General features: G+C 40.5%; 1 protein-coding gene across 4 annotated transcripts in view; it reads right to left on the bottom strand.

Annotated features, from left to right (window-relative positions):
- CAB39L (calcium binding protein 39 like) overlaps nt 1–23,252 on the bottom strand; it is a 60,110-nt gene extending 36,858 nt beyond the window's left edge. Inside the window, exons 1-2 of one of the 4 annotated variants that reach the window (XM_082278434.1) lie at nt 23,124–23,252; nt 7,008–7,233 (exon numbers count right to left, since the gene is read on the bottom strand). The gene's annotated coding sequence lies outside the window, so the exon portion shown is untranslated. Of the gene's footprint in view, nt 1–6,537; nt 6,646–7,007; nt 7,360–7,444; nt 7,590–23,123 lie in introns of those variants that run through there. The other 3 variants (XM_082278435.1, XM_082278433.1, XM_082278436.1) reach the window with 3 other exon arrangements.
- Nucleotides 23,253–23,435: the final 183 nt, after the last annotated feature.

The raw sequence follows: 23,435 nt of genomic DNA, 5'->3' as shown, positions 1-23,435 counted from the left end.
CATCCATGTGTTACTAATCCCCAAATATCCTATGGCATTAATACCCAGATTAGACATACATTCTATTGCAGCTATAAACATAACCATACAAAACAGCCAAGTAAAAAATTCAAGCTTTAAAAGCAAAATCTATACAGCCGCTGTCCTAACATCTTATTAAAAACATTTCAAAACCTTTTTGCAGATTACCTTTATAGGAAGAGTTTCTATGACACACAGGAAATATTTTTAAATGTCTTATTTAAATGTCTTACTTAATATTTTTAAATGTCTTTTATATAAAAGTTCTTTTATAGTGTCAAAAGTAGGCGAGTTTGTATATAGCTTCTAATTTGTTACTAGGTCAGTTTTACAGGGATATTTTCACATTTAGTGTCTGAAACTTCACCACTTTCGAGTTCCCATTTCAAGCTCCTCACTGTTCAAGTCCTGTTCAAACTCATTTTTATTTCTCCAGTTTTGGCTACATAACCTTCACTCCTCAGCTGAGCTCCCAGCTGCAGAGTCCTGCTCCCAGGCAGCTCACAAGCGCAAGCTTTGGCAGCAATGGCCACCAGAGCAGAGTCACACCTCAGCCTGACAAGGTGCAACGCTGAAGCCTGGGTGTACTAACAATGCACCCTTTGGGGTACATTCAGCCACACACAAGCCCTGGAAAAGACTGTGATGCCAGGATTATACAATAAAGTTGTTTAGATGCTGCTAGCAAGCGCCAAGCACTCTGTAATCCCACAAGTGCTGCAAATAGAAGATTAATAATTCACAATACACTTTGAGGAAGACCTGATTCTGCATGTTTTTATTATCCTGAAGGCATGGCATGAGGATGTGATGATGCAAGAGAGAGAGATTCTCAAAGCAGGAGCTTAACAGGCAAGTTGCATTTCAGAAAAGAAGTATTTTCATCCAGGGTGGGGTAGGTATATTCAGATTGCTAAAGTCATCCCTTCATCTTTTCTTCTCAGAGGTCTTCACACAAAGAAAAGCAAAGGGGGAGATAAATTGATTTTTTAAATGAAGTACTTGTGAGCTAGAGGTTCTGAGATTTTTAAAAAATGGAGTTCACATTTCTAACTGAAATGCTGACAATAAACTATTATTTCCTCCCAAATAGTAACTTACATGGCTGTCTAGAGTAGTTGTAGAGTAGGGCAGGGTGTCTGTACTTAAAATAATCACTAATTTTGCCATAGAACCAGCACTTTTCCACTGCGTAGTTCCAGTATCACCAGCAAGTCACAGCACTGCTCAGTGATAAAATATCATTTTTTTCACTATATACCCTACCAGCATCTTAATCACAACAGCAAACCACCAAAAATAGGGCAGGAAGGGACTCAAGAAACTGTTTAATTAATTTCTCTGTTGATCAGAGCCAAGTCTTCATTATGCACAAAGTCTTATATACAAAGCAAAGCCTCTGCTATATGCAAGTGGAGGGAGGCAGAGAGTAAAGGGGGAAGAGCCCCAGATGTGCATGAAATAATATTTTTGGATTTATCCCTTCTCAGGATATGTTTTTTAACTTGGCAAAAGATGATCCATCACTTCAGGAAATACATACTGGCAGCTGCAGGTTATGGTCCCTTTTGGCTCTCCATGCAGGACTCTTCTAGGGGTACATGTGCTATTCACAATTACAGGTAGAAGCAAATGGGGGTAAAGTCAGTCTGCTGAGAGGGGAAGAGCAATCTGTGGACAGGATCATATTTAGAGAGGCATAGGAATTCAGAGCCTATCCAAAAATTTTGGTGACTCAAAACAGAAAGATATTATCAACACATAACAGGACTGGAATGTCACTACCTGAGAAACTGGATGGAGTCAAGAACCAAGATAACAAAAATGGGATAAAAGTTAAGAGTAGATAATGCTGAATGGTAGATGAGACACAGTTTGTAGACGTTCCAGATCCCTGGAAACATTCAAGATCAGATTGGACAGGACTCTGAGAAACCTGATCTAGCTGAAGACATCCATGACAAGGGGAATTGGACTAGATGACCTTTAAAGGTTCCTTCCAACCCAAACCATTCTGTGAATATCTGCTTCAAGCTGAGGACTTAAGCATGAGAAATTATAAAAACAAGCAGCTGGTGACATATACAAACACACATGTATTTTACAGATGTGAGAAAGACAGACACAAATCTGTGATGAATCGCAAAAATAATCATCAGTAGAAATCCAGAAGTATTTATGTCTTTGTACAAAGTCTTGATAGACCTTCATATGGAACACTGTACACAGCCCTGAACACCCACAGTCAAGTAAAATCAACAGAGGTTAGAGTGGGTGGAGAGAAGCACACTGGATGGCCAGAAAAAATGGCAAGACCAGCATGTCTTGGAGGCTAAAAGTGCTCACCTTCTTAAGTTTAGAATAAAAATACAGGAAAGCTGAAAAAGTCATTTCAGCTTAAATAACAATAACACTTTATTTATGCAGAAGCAAATGGTTATAAACTGCTGATGAATAAACTTCAGCTGAAAATGTAAAGGTTTCCACCCACTGGAGCTTTGAGGTTTTGAAATAACCTACTCTACCAGGCACACTACAGAGCACTGTTCATGAATTTTTGACACTGCTGTCTGGCAGCAAGGGACAGGACTGAATGAACCTCTTTCTTTCCTACTTTCTAGGAAAACTTTTTCCATCTAATGGCTATTCAACATATGTTTTCATAACATCAGAAATGGATTGTGGACACTCCTGAATCCATAATGGAGAACCAGCCAACTTGTGAAACATTTAGTTTTGATGTTATTTCACTGGTGCTCTTGAGAGGAGTTTATGAGACCAAGGAAAGAAACAGCTGTATCTGGTCTCAGAGGTTGTCTCTCCCGGACACGAGGAAAATGCCTCGGCAGTGCTGTAGGAGGAACTGAGGTTTCCTAAGCCTGCTGTTTCCATCAGCATGAACATGACATTTCAGACACCAGAGCTGGAGTGTCCAGCACATTTTAGGAATTCTACTTTTACAAAAAATACTTTCAGGGAATATCATTCCATCTTTGGGAGAAAAAAATGGCACTGATTTTATATTAGATAAGCCACAGGAAAACCAAAAGGCAACTTTAAAGAACCGCTTTCTAAATGTTGCCCTGTTTCTGTTCAAGTCAGGAAAAGAAAAAAGAAACCCACACAAGCAGTGAATTGAATCCAGAGATGGATTCAATTGTGGTTTACAAGACATGAGTTTTAGGGTATTCAGTAGCCTGTCAAAGTTAACATCCCTTCATATTCAGGGCATACCATCTCTCAGAGGTCTCCAACTCTACACACATTTAACCAAGATGGAAAACACAATTTCAAAAAACCTATCTACCTACTTTTATTCTGTCTTCTCTGCAAAGGGGGAAGCTGAAGTACAGAGACATTACAAGACTTACCCAAGGCCACATAAAAAAAATCAGTGGCTGTGTCAGGAATGCAACTTAGATCATCTGACAACAACTACACTTTATCAGGCTTCAAAATACCTCTTCTGCCAGTTTATCTGCTCATAAAGAGAATGTACTAAAAAAGATTTAACACAGCTATAAAGCACAGAAAGAGATCTAGTTCTGATTATAGGCACTCTCCACAGTTTCTTTGCTTTTAAGGCATATACCTCCTCCAAAGATTATAGTGCACTGAACTTGTAAGCCCGATGAAGGAAAAACACACACAGCAGCACCACTCTGCTCAGCAGCCCATCCCACTATGAAGTGACTCAGTAAAGCAGCTCTGTAACAAAGGCTTCTTCCTGCCCATGAAAGTAAGAATGGGAGAGAGCACGTGAGCCCATCCATGCACTCTATGCAGATGCTCCTCCAGACAAAACATTTGGTCTTGAAAAACAAATGAGCAAAAAATTTCCTTCCCATCGAGTATCAGACATTTGTCTTGCCTTAGCTCCCAACCTTCATCAAGTTACTGATCTGAATCAAAACCTTTCAATAACTCACATTGTGTGAGAGTTTCTGGAATGGAAAAAAAGACCTTCATTTCTCATTCACTGCAGTGTGCCCATGACCCATATATTTGGGTCCTGAGTTAGACCATTTTCTTCTTCATTTTGTCTAATTCAGTCTCTACATAATGGAAGAGGGCCTTGTTTCTCCCTGCTGCCATATTTGGGAAAGTTGTTGCAGTGACAGAGCAATGTACTCAAACCAGGAGATAGAAGCCCCCATGTGTGATGAGCACCTGGAAAAGCCCAGTTTGTCCTTCTGCCCTCCCCAGTGCAGTCCCCTCACACAACCCACGGTTTTTTGATATGCAGAAGGAATCAGGGCTATGCAACAAGTGACTTCTCTGCAAATTCTCAATCGGTTGCAGATTTTGGAAGGTGTGTTGCAAATGAGACAAAAGATTAACAGAAGATGGGACAGTTTTATGGTTAGGGTGAATGAATGCCATCTCTGCTTGGCAACAATATTTTTCCAAAAACTCAAGAATTTACTCATCATAAGCTTTGATGTTGGCTACTTGTTGCATTACCCAAAATGAAGATGGAGATTAGCTGAAACTTCATCTGAACACACAAAACATCACAGTAATGCCTACCATCGCCACAAATGTCATTTTTTTAGCAGATGGAAAGCATCCTGAAGATCAGACATGCAAAAGAAGTAGGCAGCTCTGCCCTTAATCTGATCACCTCTACAGAATGAGAATAATAATATCACACAGTTGTTCAATACTGTTATGAAACTGAAGGCACTCATGGTGATGCTTCACCCAAGTGCTGTGGTGTAGGTCTATGGAAGCACTCAAAGAAATTATTAACTCTTTTTAATTGAGTGCTTGAATGCCAATTTAATAAAAACAAAAAACCCCCATGTACAGTCTTTCAGCAAACACAGGGGATAAAATGAAACACTGAAAAGCAATCTGGCCACTGAGGCAACATTTTGTTAAATGCTTTGTTCTGTGATGGTGACACCCTGCTCCACATGTATTCACACCCCTACAGCCTCTGTAGGAGCCATCCAGCTGTTGCAGGGCCACATGGTGAGTCAGGTCAGGGAAGTGACCCAGGTTAACAAAAAACAGCTTGTCGAGGAAAAAAAGGTCACACAGGTTTCCAGTCCAGTTCTGCCCAGATACAGTCTAGAGCTGTACCAGCACAAGAGGGGAAGAAGGAGATGGAAGGAGGGTACAGAGACAGGGCTTCTGGAGCAGATGCTACAGCTCAGATATTCACCATCCAAAGCCAGAATGAGGTAGATCATAAAGGAAGTACAAATGTGTGGTAATACAAAATACTAATCATAGAATAGTTCAGGTTGAAAGGGACCTAAAGATCATCTGGTTCCAAGCCCCCGGCCTTGGGCAGGGACACCTTCCATTAGACCACGTTGCTCAGAGCCCCATCCATCCTAGACATAAACACTTCCAGGGATGGAGCATTCACAGCTTCTCTGAACAACCTGTGCCAGTCTCACCATCCTCACCATAAAAAATTTCTGTTTAATATCTAATCTAAATCTATCATGAGTAGGGTACAGAAAACAGAACTGAAGTTTAAGGCATTTTAGGTGTTTGACTTTGCTACCTTGTGTCCTTCTATTGGAAGTCCGATGTTTTCACATCCACTATTATTATTGTGATTATTATTATTATTATATTTATTATAAAATAGCATTTGCACACTGCAATGCCAGGTAACATTCAGATTCTAAACCCATGCAGAAGTGGCATCCTGTGGCACCATACTCACACCAGCATCATTTACTTCTGTATTGCAGGATCACATAGGCTCTCCCAGTCATGCTAATAAACTAGCTAGAAGCAGTAAGTTATTACTTCCTGTTCAATAAAACTAGAAAGACACAAAACCAGAGGTTTTACAGCCAGCAAATTTGCAGGATTGATGAGTAAAGAATATTTGGGATCCCAATTTGCACTTGCTACCACAGAGGTCTTTCAAACCTAAAAGATTAAGAATTCAATTCCATGCCTAACTGTAGTCCATAGCAAAACTCCCACAAACTCAGTCATGCAGAAAGACCTCTCTTAACTAATGTCTCTGAAGTACACACAATTCTAACAGAAGAGCCCTTAACAGCTTTTCATTTACTTAAGTAAAAGGGAAACCAAGTTAAATATCCATTTCTAGTAGGAATAGTAGCTGTAGAAATAATGGAAACTAGTAACAAAATTTAAGTAACACAGGCAGCAGCCAAGAGGGAATAGGACTTCCTCTAAACCCATTAGTGGGGACCACGAATACTATTTTTTGCATTTGGTCCAATATTACTGAACTTACCTCTACACAGCATTCAGTCGATCAAGTTTGTAGCAAGTCTGCTCTGTTACTTTCAATATCTTCATAATGGATTAAAATAATCTTCTATAGTAGTAATTTCACTTTACTACTAGTATTAGCCCAATAAAGAGCCTTTACTTTTAAGAAAAATCCCAACTTCCCTTAAGCTCAATTAAAGTTGTGCCTGATAAACACTTCATCAATCGCCTACCGCACAGAATCAGCAATTCAAGTGGACAAGACCAACCGGCTGCAAACAAGGAGATGGTTCATTTACGTACGCCGTTCCTTGTGGCAGTTCACACACGCACGCTCATCTTCCCTTCATCTCCTTCCCCCTGCCTTATGCAAGTGGCCACGCTCTCATTCCTCTGCATCTCAAGAGCCAGTCCGCAGCTGCAGGCAGCCCGCGGAGAGCAGCAAGAGAAATGATATATTGCAGATATTTTATTTTTGGAAACCACACTGTAAATAAAGCCATTTCCAGAGATATTCCATGGACACGGAGTGCTTGGTCGCAGAGCCAGCGCCTTATGTAACAGGAGGAGTATTGTTTAGGGTTGCCTGCATTTAAGAGCCACTCCTGGTAACACAGTTTACAAAGCTATAAAAAGCTACCAGCGTAACTATCGAGAACAAGCAGGCAAGCGGTTTATTACCAAAAGGCTAGTGCTAACCGGAAAAAAGGAAAGTTTCATTAAATCATTCAACTTTCCGTCACTCGGAGGACATCACCTCGGCTGACACTTACTGTGAGTGGAAAGGTGGGGGCTCCTAGGCAGCCCGGAGCAGCCCCATGGCCAGGTGCTGAAGACAGCTCTGCCGCCTCCCCGCAGCCCACGCCGCCAGCAGCCGCCGTCAGTGATCTGCCATTTAATTCCGCTTTATTCCCCCCCGCCGATCACCGACAAGTGGCAGAGACCAGGGATCCCGCGATTCGGCCTCCCGCTCTTCTCCTGCCGAGCGACCGTCAGCCTCTGGAAAAGCGCGAGCAGAAAGGATCGCTTGGACATGCACAGGCGCTCACAAGCAGCTGTAAATTTCCACTCCCCGCTGCCTGCGGCTGGACTCCCGGCTCCTCGCTGTTCCTGCTCCGACGAGCTCTGTGCCTGGGTGTGCGTTTTTCCCCCACTGCCCTCCCCGCTTCCCACTCCCTCACTCGTCTTGCTCACAGGCTCACACACACACCCCCCAAACTCCACGTCAGAGGAACGCGTGGAAAAGCAAAGGATGAAGTGATCACTCCGCCGAGAGATTTCCCCAGGGTTAAGGGAGGATATGCTACGATTTCGCATCACTTCTGTAAGTTTCCATTCCCCTCCAAAGTCTGTCGGTGCAGGGGGAGGCATCGCTGACGGGTCCTCCCACCATCACGTGGCGGAGGCTGCTGGAGTTAAATTATTCACCTTGCCGTCCTGCTAGGAATGCAAAATAAGGGAGCCCAACAGCGGGTTGTTGTTACAAGATAATAATAAAATCAACATGCTCACGCACCACATCTTTCAGCAAAGTCCTATCCAGAAAAGCTAAAGTTAAGCTGCTTCCTGCCTATATATTATTACACAAAGATCCAAATACTTTTCTACAATAATACTTGGGAGGATTAAAAAAAAAAATTTAAAAAAAAAAAAAAACCAACCTGCAGTATACTCTGAGCAAAATTTAAATCCTGATGAAGAAAAACATTAGCCCAAAGTATATTTTCAAAGGCTAATGTGATGGGGGGAAAAAATCATAAGGTATTGCAAGTGCCACACATTCCCAAAGGGAATGGTAAGTGCTGTCCCCTCTGCCCCCAGCTGTCTAACAGGCATTGAGAGCAAGGAAAAAAGGATGCTTTACCATGGGCATGCAAGATGGGATTTGAAATGTATCCTCATCTGGATCTTGGCCGGGTCCCAGCAGGGATGAGTGCCCAGCATGTCTTTGTGCCAAGCTTGCCAGCTTGGGGGGAAAACTTCACCTCCCATCCCTTCTTTCTCAGGGCATAGCCTAGCCAAAGTCCTACATTATTAAAAGTATATTGGTATGCTACATTTGCTTGGGGAGCTGATCTCAGAGTTAGCAGCACTACAGTTGCAGATCTTGGTTTAGGGCTCACCTGCAGTAGCTATTCACAGCCCTACATTAAAGGCAGCCAAAAACGCATGAGAAACCTCATTTCTGAGGAGTACAGATGAAGCAGACACCTTTTAAAGGGCTACCATCCTTTGCTTGCAAAGCTGGCTCCAAACTGGAGCACACAGGAGTATCCCAAATCCTCACTTTGAAGAGCCACTTGCCTGTCCTTCATGGGCTCAGAGAGGCAGAAGCCATCCCTGCTCCCTAAACCTCTCTGCATTTGCTCCTGCCTTTGCACAGGAGATACCAAGCCAACCTCAGATCAGCAGATTTGTACTCTCAACTCATCTGTAAAGAACATCACCATTTCTGCTCACACTTTACCTAAAAGATCATCAAGATACTGCAGCCCTGTGTTTTTGGACTGCCCTGAACAGCACTGGGAACAGGCATTAATTAGCACTGCTCCCGCTGCACCAGAAAGCACTGCAACAAGTAACACCAAATGGCAATTTCTGCTCCAAACCCCTCGTGAAATATTCTTCCAGCACTGAATTAAAGGCTTCACATTAGCCACCACTGACCAGGTTTCCTCTCCAGGCCACCTCCAGAGAGTGCTCAGTGAGGGATTCTGTGGACACCAAGCTCTGAATAGAATGAGCTGCCTTTGAGGCAGCCTCCTTCTCCACGAAGCTTAGCAGGCACATGAACAACCTGCACAGATGTTTCATGGTGTGAAGGACTTGGGGAGAAAAACCAGCACTGGGCACCTTTTTGTGGATGCCCTGCTCTGTCACAGCTGGGTGGGGAGAGGGAAGGGGTGCTGGGCCTTGTGGTACCTTACACCCACTCTGGCTCTGGCCCTTTCTTTTTTATCGGATACCTCGGCCTTTGGGTAAATATCACAGCGAAGGTCAAGCGATAAACACTCTGCCCTTGGGCTACTACTGAAGGTACTGCTTTTCCTAAGGCAACACAACAATCTAAGTACATCACTACTTCCACCATGGGTTTTTAAGAGAATAACATTTTTCCTCTACCTGTCCCAAGAGAAATTTTATCTTTTCTATTGTGAATCCATCACCACTTCAACAGGTAAAATCCCAACTTTTTGTTGTACCACGGAGTTCAAAAGTGGTACGTGTTACCCTGAAATTGAACTATCACAAAAAAAAAAAAGACTGAAATATCACAAAAAAGCTGGTTTAGTTGCACATTAAGGGGCCCCACTGGGGATAATCTGTATTCCACTGAGCTCCATAAAGAATTCACAGACCATTCTGAGTATCCTGGTTCTTTGGAAGTATAAGAAATTTATCTACAAAATAACTATCCTCTGTTTCAGACTAAATATGCCTGTTTTCCTGATTCAGAGGAATAAATTGAATATGCACTCAATTACAGTTCAACTTTGCCCATCTTCTACCTGAGGAAATACTTTAGTGCTTTAATAGGAGCCCTCTACACAGCAGGAGAGCAAGAAACCCACCTGCCTCCATCCCTGCATTGCAGCAGAAGAAACAGTGCAAAACAGGGTAGCTAAAGGGCCAAGGGAAAAACATTCTCTGCTATTCCAATACTCTGTTTCATCTTAAGTAGAGTTAATTCTCAGATGACAGGAAAAAGCCCTGAACCATTCAAGAGGAATTAAGCCATAATTACTTGGTGCTCTTATCTGTTTGTTAGGGTTTTTTTGTTGCTGAGAGGTTATTAAATATTTCAAAAAAAAAAGTTTTGTTCAATTCTTAATTTGTAGCCATCTCAAATCTAGAATGATGTAATTATAAATAGGCAAAAAATCTTTACAGTCTCAAAATACATGGAAAAAAAAAATCTCTGCACTACTAAAGGACTCCAGCTTCCATATATTTAAATTTCATTATATTTGTTTCCTTTAAAGAGAGCAGAGTCCTTGGGCTAAGGCATGGTTAAAGTACTTTTGAGAAATGTTTGTCCTTGCTTTCATGACTTAAAATCATTCCATCTAATAAAGACCAAAGGAAGAAAACCCCAGTTGATTTTTCCTGCCCTTTCCATTTACTTTCTAATGTGGAAAAGAGAAATTAGGGAACTTCAACAGTGAGTGGAATTGCAATAAATTACAGCAGCAGATGATAAACACACAGAGTATATATATTAATTCTGCTTATTTAATCATCCACTTCCAGTCTGTCTACCTCCCCTGAGATTACTTCCAGCATTCCAAAGCCCTAAGCAGCCTCTAATAATAATAACAACAACAACATCCTTCCTTCCCCCCAAATTGCTCAATGCCCCAGGCCATCAAAATTCAGTTCTCCACAGCAACAGGTTTAGTTGTGTAATGCTGAATATCAAGAGGAGAAGCTTTAGAATACTAAAAAGATTCCCCCACCCTCCAAAACCTGAAAACTAAAGAACATCCCCCACAGCATTTCATGCTATTCTTACAAATCCCAAGTTATCAACATTTTGGCAGTTTATTGGGGTGGAGGGGAACTAAAAACAAGTAATTTATAAAATCTACATCGTAAAGCTGTTACACTTTAACTCAAAGTATTTAGCCGTACGACAAAGCAATTTAAAAAGTGTCCAACAAGAATTCTAAAACCTCACAAAACGAGATGCTTTGCAGTAACTTCATACTTCTGTGTTATTCTGCGAGTTCACAGATACTCATTTTCTTCAGATCCCTGCAACAGCAATGTGGCCACTTCAGATTAATGCAAATAAATTCTTCTTCATCGAGTAGATCCCAAATACAGACATACACCAACACTCACACTTTCTCTCCATATAATCTGGGAGGGAGACAAGCTTCAAACTCAGCCTGTATATCAGTTCCCCCAAAACAGCCACCAGCACGAATTAACATTTAGCTGCTCATCCAAATACAAAATAAGGCAAAAAAAGTGCTACAGTCTACGGGGGGAGCAGGTAGTTTTCCCTACAGCCATGCAAAAAGCAGCAAAGTTTCTGGCCTCTCTCGGGACCAGAAAATTGAAATTTCTTCAGTGAAGTGTGGAAAACAGAGAGCAGCAAGAAGCAGTGGCTGACCTGCAGCTGCATTTTAGCTAAAGTGAGTGGAAGGATTTAAATGGATACTTTATATAAGCTACTCCTAAAAATGCAAACGTCTTCAACGATTATTTTCCCCTCTTCTTCCTCCTAGCTCCCTCTAGCGCTTTTAAGCTCGTACGGCCTTTTCTTTCCTGATTTATTTAATGCAAATACAGTTGCTAAGATGATGTTTGTTTTAGTTGGGGTTTTGGGAGTTTTAAGATCTGTAATAGATCTTGTGAACTGCTCATGAGTTTTTACTGAATTCATGTGTACAATCACTCCAGAAACCAAGCACTGACATGGGCTTTCTACCAGAAACCTTTATGTATTAATACTTTATGTACAGGACAGCGTATTTAAAAGTTTGCTCATTTTAAAGGCATCCAGCTCCATTATTAGAGAGAGTCAACTAAAATGAATCCCTTTCCTTGTGCATTCCCACTCCCAAATGAATTGTGTCTAAACAGAAAGTTACTACAGCCCAACAGCTGAAAAATATAACATTAAAATTTTATGTCTGCTCTAAAGTCACTTATAAAATGTTAATTGTGCCCCTTACATACTATGTCCCAACATAAAACACAAATAAGAAACATACCTGCACTCCCACTTTCATGAGCAGAGGAACAGTAAACTCATGACAACATCATGCTTTTTCCCACAAACTCATGCAAACAGAAACTAACCCCCCAAAATCAGTTACTGCCTGAAGAGCCAAGCAGTATTTTAAAAATAATTAAAGCTTTCACCTCTCCAAACTTCTTCTGTCCCAGTTCTGTACAGTCAGTCACTTTAGTGGCCATGTTTGTTTGTTTCCTTAAGGTCCATTCACAATTAAAAATAGGAAGAGGAAAGATCATTTCAAGAGGTGCAACAAAAAGAGCTTTGCTGAAGATCTAAAACCACTCATCAGATGTGTGCCAATCTTGCAGTTTCTATCACAGCATGCTAAAAAAACGCTTTTCTTCATGGGATTGAAAAAATTCTTTTATGTGTATAAGAACATCTATCTGTCATCTCCCATTTCTGAAATAGTCAAACAATATTAATAGTGTTTAGTCTTCTTGAAAGCACTGAATTTAGTTGCTGGTTTCCACATAACTTCAGCAAGCACTTTTCTTGATGTTAAGCAGCATGGGGTACTACAGGCTAAGACGTCCGCTTCCAACACGCTTACTTATGCAAAATACCCCATAGATGTTCCTTACCACTTCCTTGCTGGTCAAAGACAACGGAGCACCTCTAACCAGAACTTTAAACTTCCTATGAGTGCTTGAAGCTGAAAGCTGTATTAGTGTATATTCACCTCAGCAATGGCGATATGCAGTGAAAATGTTAGGCAAATCAACTGCCTTTTGATGTCAGTAAGTTCTTAATACACAATGTGTGGCTGTTTCTGACAAGCTGGAAGGCAGTTTGGGATTTAAGACTTTTCTTCTACCGACCACTACTATAGAAGGCTAACACATTTTTCCTCAGATGCTTTCAAGATGACTTGCAGACAAACAAAATTAAGTTTAATTTGAAGCACAAGTTAAATGCTCCTGTGAGGCACTCACTGTAGCACCCAATTTAGTATGAGGAATCTGAGGTGGCGCCAAGCAAACACCCAAAGTTGTGCACTCAAAAATGTACTGTTAAAGAATATCAGGAGGCAGGAATCTTCATTCTGGATCAGACAAAGCTGCATTAAATCCCACTCTAAGCCGGGCTGACACCAAGAGCAAAGTAGAAAAAGAAACATATACCAGAGGAAGGACCACTCTACTCTTCTTCTGCTTCTGGCAATTAGCACCTTTGAGGTTTCCTGACGCATCATCCAAAATCACCACGCTGAATAGCTACAAATGGCTCCACAGCTTTCACTTTAAAGATCCCAAAAGAGCACTATTCCCCTTCTAGGGGGACTCTGAAATCACTTCTGCAATACTTAGATACAACAGATTGCTCAAGATTCTGACTGTCAAGACGAACAGTCAAGAAAGCTCAGAGACTGCTATTTCCTGTAGATGAGGGATCAAACAAGACATCAGCTCCAGCAGCAATTTACTGCATTCCAGTCAGTTCCTTCTTCAGGGCATCAAAGCCAGGATTTACCTTCCTAACCATTGTATTTTTCAAGTGGTCACCCCCAGACATAGGAACAAGTACTACCAGAAAGTCCCATATAGAGGCAGGGTGTTATACCCATGAAGAAGATGAGTTCAGATCTAAGAAGAGTCAGTTCCTATTTATGTCACATTATGTGATCCTGGAAAAGCCACTTAGTCTCCCCATGGGAAAATTAATCCATTCAAAACCATAAGGTGCTTTGACACTACCGTGATGGAACCCAAACAAACACACCAGGCACTACCTAGCTTACTTGTGTCCTTTTCCTGCAGACTGGGATAATAGTCTTGCAGTTTGTGTGATGCAGGTCTCCAGAAACCATGCCCACAGACACAACAAACTTCTGAATCTCTTCTCGTGCAGGTTAAGAATCCTACTAAAGCAGAACAGTCAAAACAAAACCAGAATAATATTAGGCTAAAAGTCTAAACTGCGGCTTTCAGATGAAGAATTAGAGTTTTTTCCCAGTGTCAAATAATTAAACCCAAGCACTACTACAATTCTTGAAAAACAGCTGCTATACTTAAGCAGCTTAAGTTGCCCTAAAATGACTTGCCTAAAATCAAACAAGAAAATCTCTGGTGGCCAACCCTGCTCCCCTGGAGAATGAGAACCCACATCTTCTCACATTTTACTCTTTACCGGTTTTGTCCTGCAACAACATTAGTTTAACATATTGGAACAGGATAGGGAACCTTGAGAACTCATCAAGCTGAAGTTGCACAAGGAGACATTGTCTTCACAAGTACCCCAAAGGCATTCCTCCTGACAAACAATTGAGTATATTCATCACTGGTCAGGTTGCAAACATATTTGCCTTCATGTGACAGATACATGGCCAGTTGATGCAACCAGGGTGCTTGCACTTTTCTGTCCCACAGTAAGTACCTTACCATGACTTTAATGTTATCTTCCTGTTAGGTGGTGAACAGTCCCTGTTGTCGCGAAGCCCCTATCACAGATTTTAGTAACATATTTTTCTGGTCCCAAGAATGAGCCTCCAGTGCCTCCCTAAAGACTTCTGTAGTCCATTCTGGCCAAAAGTTGACTACATTGAGCAAATTCACCTATAGGATATTCTTTGAAGTCCGCTACTGTTACTCCCCAGTGGGGAAAACCCATCCATGCACATTCCTGCACTACTAAAAAGCCATCCGCTGTTCTCCCCATCCACATTGCCCAACAACTGACATTACAAATTAATTATTATGTCAGACACATACAACTACAAACTGTCCAATTAAGGGCTGAATTCCTTTTGTTTTAATTAATAAATCAGGGTCATGCCTTGAAGTCCTTAAATGGCAGCAGGCATGCTGCAAGCTGGCATTTTTTAGCCAAGTCTGTCCTGAACAAGGACCAACATGAGCAGTGTGCTCGTCTTCAGGACAATGTCTGTTTTGGAGGGAGAGCAGCTCTGGCACCTGGGTGTGCTTCGATTCGACTCCATTTCTGTGTAGCCTCAACAGCAGGGATCCCTGACAGGCTCTGGATATGGGGAAGAAAACCACTCGCCACGTGACATAAATGGCAAGCTCTGGATACCTAGGTTGTAACAGGTCAAATATACTCATGGAAATCTTCTTGGCAAACATCATTCCTTGAGACATCTCCCAATGAAATCTGACACCTTCAGTTATCAAACAGCACACAGATCTATACTCACAAACTTTGTCACACCCTCTGGAAACAGTTCAAGAAAATCAGTTTTCTCATGCTGATGGTTGCTCACATACCTGCTCCCTTCCCGCAGAAGCAGCTGATAATTTTCTTCTCTGTGTGTGTTTTTGCAGTGTGCACTCACAAAACAACTTTATCTGCCACCAAAATCTACACTTCTGAAGGGTAAAAGACTGCAACTGTCCAGTTATAAAAGTCATGTTTAGCACTGAAAATAAGTAAGGTGTATGCCTCCCAAATGAAAAAAGAGTCTCAAGCTGTATCAGCCCAGACATGAAAAGTTATCTACTATCTTTGCAAAAAAATAATATTTACAGCTAGATGCTATCTTGAGTCTGATAACCTGCAGAACATACTTTCTAATATATATGCATTCAGTGCCTTGAATTAATGAGAGCTGTAGGCCCAATAGCAGAATTCAGAAAGAAAAGTCTCAAAACTGTTTCTTTCAGAACTGCAGTGCTCATAAGGACACAAAATTATGTCTGGCATTGTTGCCAATTTTGGAGTTTCCACCCAAGTACCACTGAAAAGAAATGGCTTGTTTTCTGAGAGCAGGCAGAATCCCGTGAGAAGGTCACCCAGCAAGAGTCCTATCAGTTCAACTTTCCATGACCACAGCAAGACAGTCTCTCTTAGCTGTCATCATGGGATGAAATTACTTTCACAAGCATAAGAACTTCCATTGAAACATTTCAGCACACAAAGGCCTGTATCCAGAGAGCTGCATAGCAGCCAGGTAACCAAAGATGTGAACGTAAGCTATTTAATACCTTGTCATTTAACCCAACAACCACACTAACTATTTTTATATTTTTCCATTAAAAAAAAACCCTAAAAACAGATGACATGAAAGTGCAAAAGTAACAAGTAGTAAGAATCTGTTACAGTTTACACAGACTGGCTTTTCTTTCAAAACTAAAGACAGGTTCTGTATGCTTCCTACACTTATGAAATAAGACCTTATTTGGATTTAAAAGAAGTTTGAAATAATTTTGTTCTTCTCAAAACAATAAATGAATATTGTTACTACCAGCAAAGGAGTTTTAAAAATGCAAAGATTTACTCTGGTTCTCACTTAACAGCTTCTTGAACAAGAGGAGCTTTTTAAATGACTTTGTATCTTGACGCTAATTTCAAGTGCTGGAGAATCTGTGAAGTCCATTAATAACATAATTCAACAGTTAATTAGTTACCACTTACAGTGTTTTGGGCTTTTTTCCTTTTCTGCAAATTCATATTCTGTTTTACTTTCTGCTTCCTGATGCTGTGATTCCTGAGTTTGCAAACACGTGCTCTTTGAAGGTTCTCCATTTTATTCATGCATAGGTATGTGATCAAATCACTTCAACACATTCAGGATTTACTTCTTCATCACTACGTACTCTAAGTGTATAGATACAGTTTTCCAACACTACAACCAGTACTGACTTCAATTAAAAAATGTCTTGAAGATAACCCATCAAGCCTGATTATATACAGAAGTGAGATCATTAATACTGCAAAATAAATCTCCCACTCTGCATTCAGTGTCTTAAACTCCTATCAGCTCTTGGCTGCCATTTACCTACAGGGAGTGTCTTGTCCACTGTGTGCTGCCCATGAGTCTTGACCCCTTGAAGTATTGTTTTTTCAGATACTGTTCCTCATCTTTTAAGGCATATCCAGCCTCTTCCCATGGTTATTAACTTCACAAAGCTTTGAGTCCATCTTTCAAAAGAGTCAGCCACCATGCTCTTTGATTCAATCAAATACAGGAGGCTATGCCATCATTTGTCATCCTTCTACTCTGCATGGCCTAGATAAAACTGTCAGAAAGGATTGTGCGTTTTCTTTCAACTGTGTGTTCATTTAGGTTGGGTTTTTTTTTTTTTTTTGCAAACAAACATCCAATGACTGAACATCAAAAGATTGTATATTAATTAAAATATTCTTATCAACTGTAATTTTTTCAAGGTTGTGTCTCTTAGCCAGAATACATCAAACCCATAATCTAACTGAAATACTAGACATTTTATAATATGCTTTCTATTAATCATGTTGAATAGCTTTGCTTCATGACAATCCTCAAAATTTTGGAGTTTTACATGGGACATTAAAAAAATCAGTAAATTTCTGAGTCTCCATGAATTTTCAAAAGTGTTCTTTCAGTCTTTATTTACTGCTGGAGTATGATGGATTTGTTCCTAGTTTTATGATTATTTGTAATATTCAGCTTCGTTCTCACTGCAGAAGTACATAACAGTTCTGTATTTTCAGCATCATTGTTGAGAACTTTAGCACAGCCATCAGACAAATGTCACTGTTCTTTCTGCTCCTGGTATGTTTAAACTCCTCCTTAGCCTTAGATCCTAAAGAAAATCCAGTGAGTTTTCTGTAAACATCTTTATAAAACTTACTTGTACTTATTCCTATATGCTGGCTGCTGCCCTGGAACCATTTCTAAATCAAGATGGTTCTCTCCCTTTACTGAAACCCTCTTTTTGTATTTGTACCTATTCCAGATAGCCATGAGTTCCCACATCCTCAGCCGCCTCCCCAGCTTTGGGAGACACTCTTGTAGGGAGGGCTAGAAGTGTATCAGCGATGTAACAGCACATTACATCACATCTCACAAAGGAGATTGGTTGAGTCCCTCGTTTTTGCAGCAGTCTTCTCCCATGGCCTGATGACCTGTGCTGAGACCTTACGAGCCCTGGTGAAGAGACACTCAGTTTACAGTGTGGAGGGAGTTCAGCGAGAGAGGAAAAACAATGGATAACATCTCTGTGCATTTTTAACTAGCACTTAACTGCTCCCCAAGAAATCAGAACAGCATAAGGATATCTCAGCAAATCCTCTGCTAACATCTTCCCTTCCTTGACAAAAGGGTGGAACACTGAAGAATTGTAGGGGAATGTAATTCCTTACATTAATGCTGCTTTCTTGAAGGGAAAAACTTTTCCAAACAACACACAACCTAAAGACCACCAAGCCAGCTTGACCTCAGAGTACATTCAAACCTGTCCTCATTCAAACTGCCTTCAACCTACAACACTTCATCTTTTACTTCCATATTTTGTCCAAGGCTGTGTGTGATGCCTGCAAACAGAGCAGTGCAGATGTTGCAAGCAGCTACAGACCTAAACATGGATTGTAATGTAAAAGACAAGACTTACTAATGGCCTGTGGATAAGGAGAAGTAGGACCAAAGGTCAACACAATTTTAAGTAATAAGCTTCTAATTAGAAAGTTTAGCCTTATTTGGCTCTCTTACTTAAACTATTTTATAAAAAAAAACATTACCCCCCTCCCCACAGACTTTTCCCAGGGATTATATGATATTCACAATATTTGCCCTAACAGAGGACTACAACCAGTCCTGCACCCACACAATAAGGTTCAATTTGGTGCTTACTTCAAACAAAAAATAAATCATCTATTGCAAACAGCTTCTATCATAGCCAAAAGCAACAGGTAGTGAATGACCACCATGAACTGGTAGTCCAAAATAAGTTTTGCTTATCTGAAGACCTGAAAGAGAGGTGTCTGACTGTCAGTGAACTGCAGAAAGTGAGATTAAATTAATTAAAAGGTACACTTGAAGAGGGAAAGCTGATACAGCCGTGCCTCCCTGCTGACATAGGAAAATAGGCAAAACAAAGAGCTGAATGCTCAGGACACTACAGCTGCTGGAAGTGAACTCTTCCCACATAATATTAATCTCCCCATATTCAGCAGTCTCCAGTGCCTTGACTTAAAAAGCCCCACACAACTTCCTTCCCACACTTGAGAGCAAACAAATTGTAATTTTGCTGCAATTAATTTGTATATATAAATTAGTACAAGTGCCTTTGTGCTAGATTGACACAGGATCTTTAAGAAAGATCACCCAAAGATCTGATGGCTGTCATACAACTGTCCCCACATTTCAAAATCCAGTAATGCAGCAGTACTTTCTTTCATCTTAATCATTGTCTCTTGCAGAAGGAAAAACAAGGTACAAACATTACTGTGATATCAGAAGGGGCGTTTTTAACTCATGTTGTAAAATAAGTTTAAAATGTTGTTTCACAATTTATTAAGTTGCTCTAAGGACACATTGCTGTCAAAATGAGAATTCTAGCCCTTACTGCCATCACCTCCCTTGCATCAGTTCTAGGAATGACATGACTGCAGAGGGAGGCAGATCAACCTGCTGGGCAATGAAAATTTAACAGCCAGAAAAAAACAAATCCCTCTTACCTCCCCTCAAAGTGCAGCTTTTGGAGAAGTGAGAAGTGTGGAGGACTTATTAAATGTAAATTGTGTGAAATTTTTAGAACTACCTCTATCAATATGGACAATATTAAAAAAACAAAGGGGGAAAAAAGTCCATCCATTCATGAACATTTTCTTGGAGGAGGGGGGATGCAATTTCAAAATATTTGTATAATGTGTGGCAGCAAAAACAGTTAAAAAAAAAATCCTGTCTCTTTTTGCTGATTTCTACACCCACGTTGCAACCACCCACCTTGATCTGCTAATGCAAGGGTTGTAACACCTTGCTATGAATTTGTTAACAAAATCCTTTCATTCTTAAAAATTATCCTTAAGTGAAGGAAAATTATGCACCAAACAACTTCTCAAGTAACTGGTTAATCACAAACTTGACAGAAACCAATTTTGCACACTTCACTATGGTAAACAGCAGTGTTTGGTGGACTTTTTCTTTTAAATGCGCATTAAATTTATGTGTCTAGAAGCATTTAATCTTATTAAAGCTATTTTTTTATGCCAGCCTGCATATAATCTAAATTGTGATTACTCTGTAACAAATACCATATGTATCCACTTCTGTGAGAGGAATACCAAATTCATACACTGGAGTCACTTGAGTAACATTTCTTAAGAAAAAGAGAAGATTTGGGACCACAGTTCACTTAGTGAAAGAATGTCAAGTATATTTTCAACAATGCTTCTTTGGTTCCAGTTATTCAAGAATTTTACAGGGGAAAAAGGTAATAACAAAATTAAAGGCAAGCACTCACAAAAGAAACCCATTCATCTCCACTGTCTGTAAAAAGGCAGGAGGGGATTTTGATTGAGAAGAAGAACAACTGAAAACACAAAGAGGTCCAGGCTCTCCTGTGTGATAAGACCATCCACAATAACCCAAATACAGTAAGTATTCTGCCCATACCACCACTTTGCTCATACTATAGAAGTAGTTGCACAAACACTTCAAACTGGGATAAATGACACCAATAATAAAATTAGAAAGCAATCCATTGATTTCCAGATGCTAATTTTGCACCTAGGTTACCTCCAGTTCCCCGAGAAAAGCAGAAATACTAAGTGGCTGCACAGCAAATTAGATGGGAAAAGTTATTCAGATAAAATTAGCTGAGCCAAGTAAGTTTTGGTTTGGGGCTTTTTTTTTTGAACCTCAACCAGTCCCCTGAGTAATGACACAAAGGAACAGGGCAGTCCAAGAAGCACAGGGACATCTGGACTGTTTCTTTCTTTGACTGTGCCAATTTTAAATATTCAGGGGACTGTGGCTTCCCTGACCCTTCAAAATGTTTATTAAAAAAAAACAAATTAAATAAATATTAATAGGACAATACTGTCTCCCATTCTTGCTCCTCCTGTTCTTCAAACCTTACTGCTGGTTCCACACCTCCACAAAATTAAGCCAAACCAAGTGCTGATACAACACACTGAACAGGATCAAGGAAAAAAATCAACTAAAACATTAGAGTTTTCTTCAACTAAATGAATTTTCCTACAGGAAGCTGTGTTTAGTCCAGAATATTCTTATGAAGAGCTCTATTGTTGAGCCTCCACACCACAACACATATTTACCCTGTTTTCTAAGGTTTTACTCAAATTCCTTTTAGTATATTTGAAACCTTACAGATTTCAGTTTTATTTGAAAGCAGTTACTTCACCCACACACAATGACTTCAGGTTGTTGCCCTATAGCTCCTTTTGATGGCTTTTATTAGTTCAAGTCCAATTCTACACCAGGCACTGCCTCTCTGGCCTTTGCATAGCAGCTACCAAGACCAGCACCAACCCATCAACCTTCTGTCAGCTGACACCACAAGGGCAGCTGCCTCTACACTTGGATTTAAAAGGCAAATCAGAAGGAAGTTGTGGGGCTCCCCAGGGATCATCTCTTCAGAGTGGGAACACCACAAATTCATTAATTCTTGCAGATTGCTTAATGTCTGCTACGTGTTCATTTAATGAAAATCCTTTGTGTGCATATTTTACTCTGCAGACAAACCCACAAAGAGCCATCAAAAGGGTCAGAATACTTTACCACCACAAGCCTTACTTCATAAAGTACCAGCGAAAATTTATTTCAGAAAAATATATTGCTGTGTTCACATGGAAAAATGAAGATAAAAAAGGTTTTAGGCATCCATTTATTTTGGATTCCTTTCATCATATACATCTACTGCCTGGTTTCCAGAGATCTCAGGCTCTTTTAAGTGCACTTGTAATCATAGGCTTTCAGATCTTGTTAATTCATTCACGTCACCCAAAATTAGAGGGCAGAGTTTTGGGTCTTGATCAGTGTGGTGGGGCTGTGGCACAGCAAAGACAACGCATGCTGCTCAGGTTGGTCCAACATTATTTAACATCCAAACCAGTCCTTGCTTTCTGTGCTCACACAGCTGCCTGGAATCTCTGCTGGCAATGAGCACCGAGACTGTAAGACAGAAATATGGCTGAAACTGAAAACGTCTCTACTACATAAACAGTCAGTAAAGATGAAATCCATTACATTACTAGTTTCCAAATGCAGACCTTGAAGAAAATGCCAGCCAATGGATGGTTAAGAGTTTCAGCATATTGGGCCAGATTCCAAAACCTTCAAGCCAGTTAGTAATTAACAGACATCTAGGTCCTCCACATGAAAGAAGTCTATTGTTAAAACAGTGACACAAATTTTTCCTTTCCTTTTCCTAGCCAGTCTCTGCCTGTGTTTTAAGATTCCCTTAGGACTATAACAGCCTATGATTTTAGAAGCTCCACTTCTCAAACAGACAATTTGTTAGACTTTTAGTTGCCAAGGATGCAAACATGCTTACACCAGAGGCAGAACAAAATTAATTTACAGGCTTCTCAGAGACCCATAATCTCCCCTTTCTTTCATTTAATACATGGAAAAAAATAATATCCGAATAACCTTCCACCATATCTACAATAGCAAAAGAATGACAAAGCTTAGTAACAAAACATACTGAGGGTCTGTAAATAGTCTGAGTCCAATTAGTGAGCAACATACCTACGGGAATATTACCCCGTCTTCATAGATAATGATGCGTTACAGCAAAATTTCTAAGATAAACCAAAGGCTGCCTCACTAAAAACATTTTGTTGGCAATTAATTTGCATTTTGAAAGAATGAAGTGCAGACACTCCTCTGTAAGGGAGCAAGTTAAATCACCAAGGAAAATAGGGAGGATGTGACAGAGCAGGAGCTGGTAGAAGTATTCAATGGATATGGAGACACTTTAAGAAGAAAAGAGTCAATAAAACGAAGAGCCAAGCCCATCAGAAAAGAACAGAAAGAATTTAAAAACATCAGAATTAAAAAACATTTTCTGAATGCCCATGGCTTTCCAAAGTCTATGGCTTTGACTGCTTTGCTCTTTGAGTTTGACTGGTCTGTCTCTACCTCACCCAAGTCTATCTGGTCATATGAGGAAAAACCCAAATCCCCACTGCATTCAAGATGAAGAAAACATCCCTGGATAAGAGAACTACATGAGTTCCTTTTGGACCAGGTTCACCTCCCACTCCAAGGAGCTACTTGTAATCTGCCTGTCTATACAATTGTTCATCTTAACTCTCTACATATGACCAGAACTATGTAATGAAAGCTTAATTCAGCAACTCAATCAACAGCACCACTCACCAGGACAGTCAACCCTTTTGCTGTCACCCCAACAAAGGCGCCAGCAAACATGTAGGCATGTGGGAGCGCTGCTCTCACCTCTGGGTACAGGTAGTCAGTCCAGGTCTAGACTGCAGAGCCCCAGGAAGCTCACACTGCTGCTGGAGGAGAGCTGAAGGCAGGTTGCTGGGATGTCAGATCAGCATCGCTTGTGAGCTTCTGCCACCTAACACGTTTGGGAAGAACTGAGCTTACTGGTTCACTGGCAGAATTTGCTGCTATTTTTCAGAAAGCCCATCTTACAGTTCCAGGATAAAAGCAAAATGAAGGAAACTCAGGCAGTTTCAAAAGTGCCTCAATAATTTTTGTCCTAAGTCACTAATTTTGTATAAAGAAAGATGTATTTCCCAT

This window comes from Coloeus monedula (genome assembly GCF_965178545.1).
Source record: "Coloeus monedula genome assembly, chromosome: 3".
In the NCBI taxonomy this organism is placed as follows: domain Eukaryota; kingdom Metazoa; phylum Chordata; class Aves; order Passeriformes; family Corvidae; genus Coloeus; species Coloeus monedula.
The sequence above is the reverse complement of the archived record's forward strand: the minus strand, read 5'-3'. Positions and strand labels throughout refer to the sequence as shown.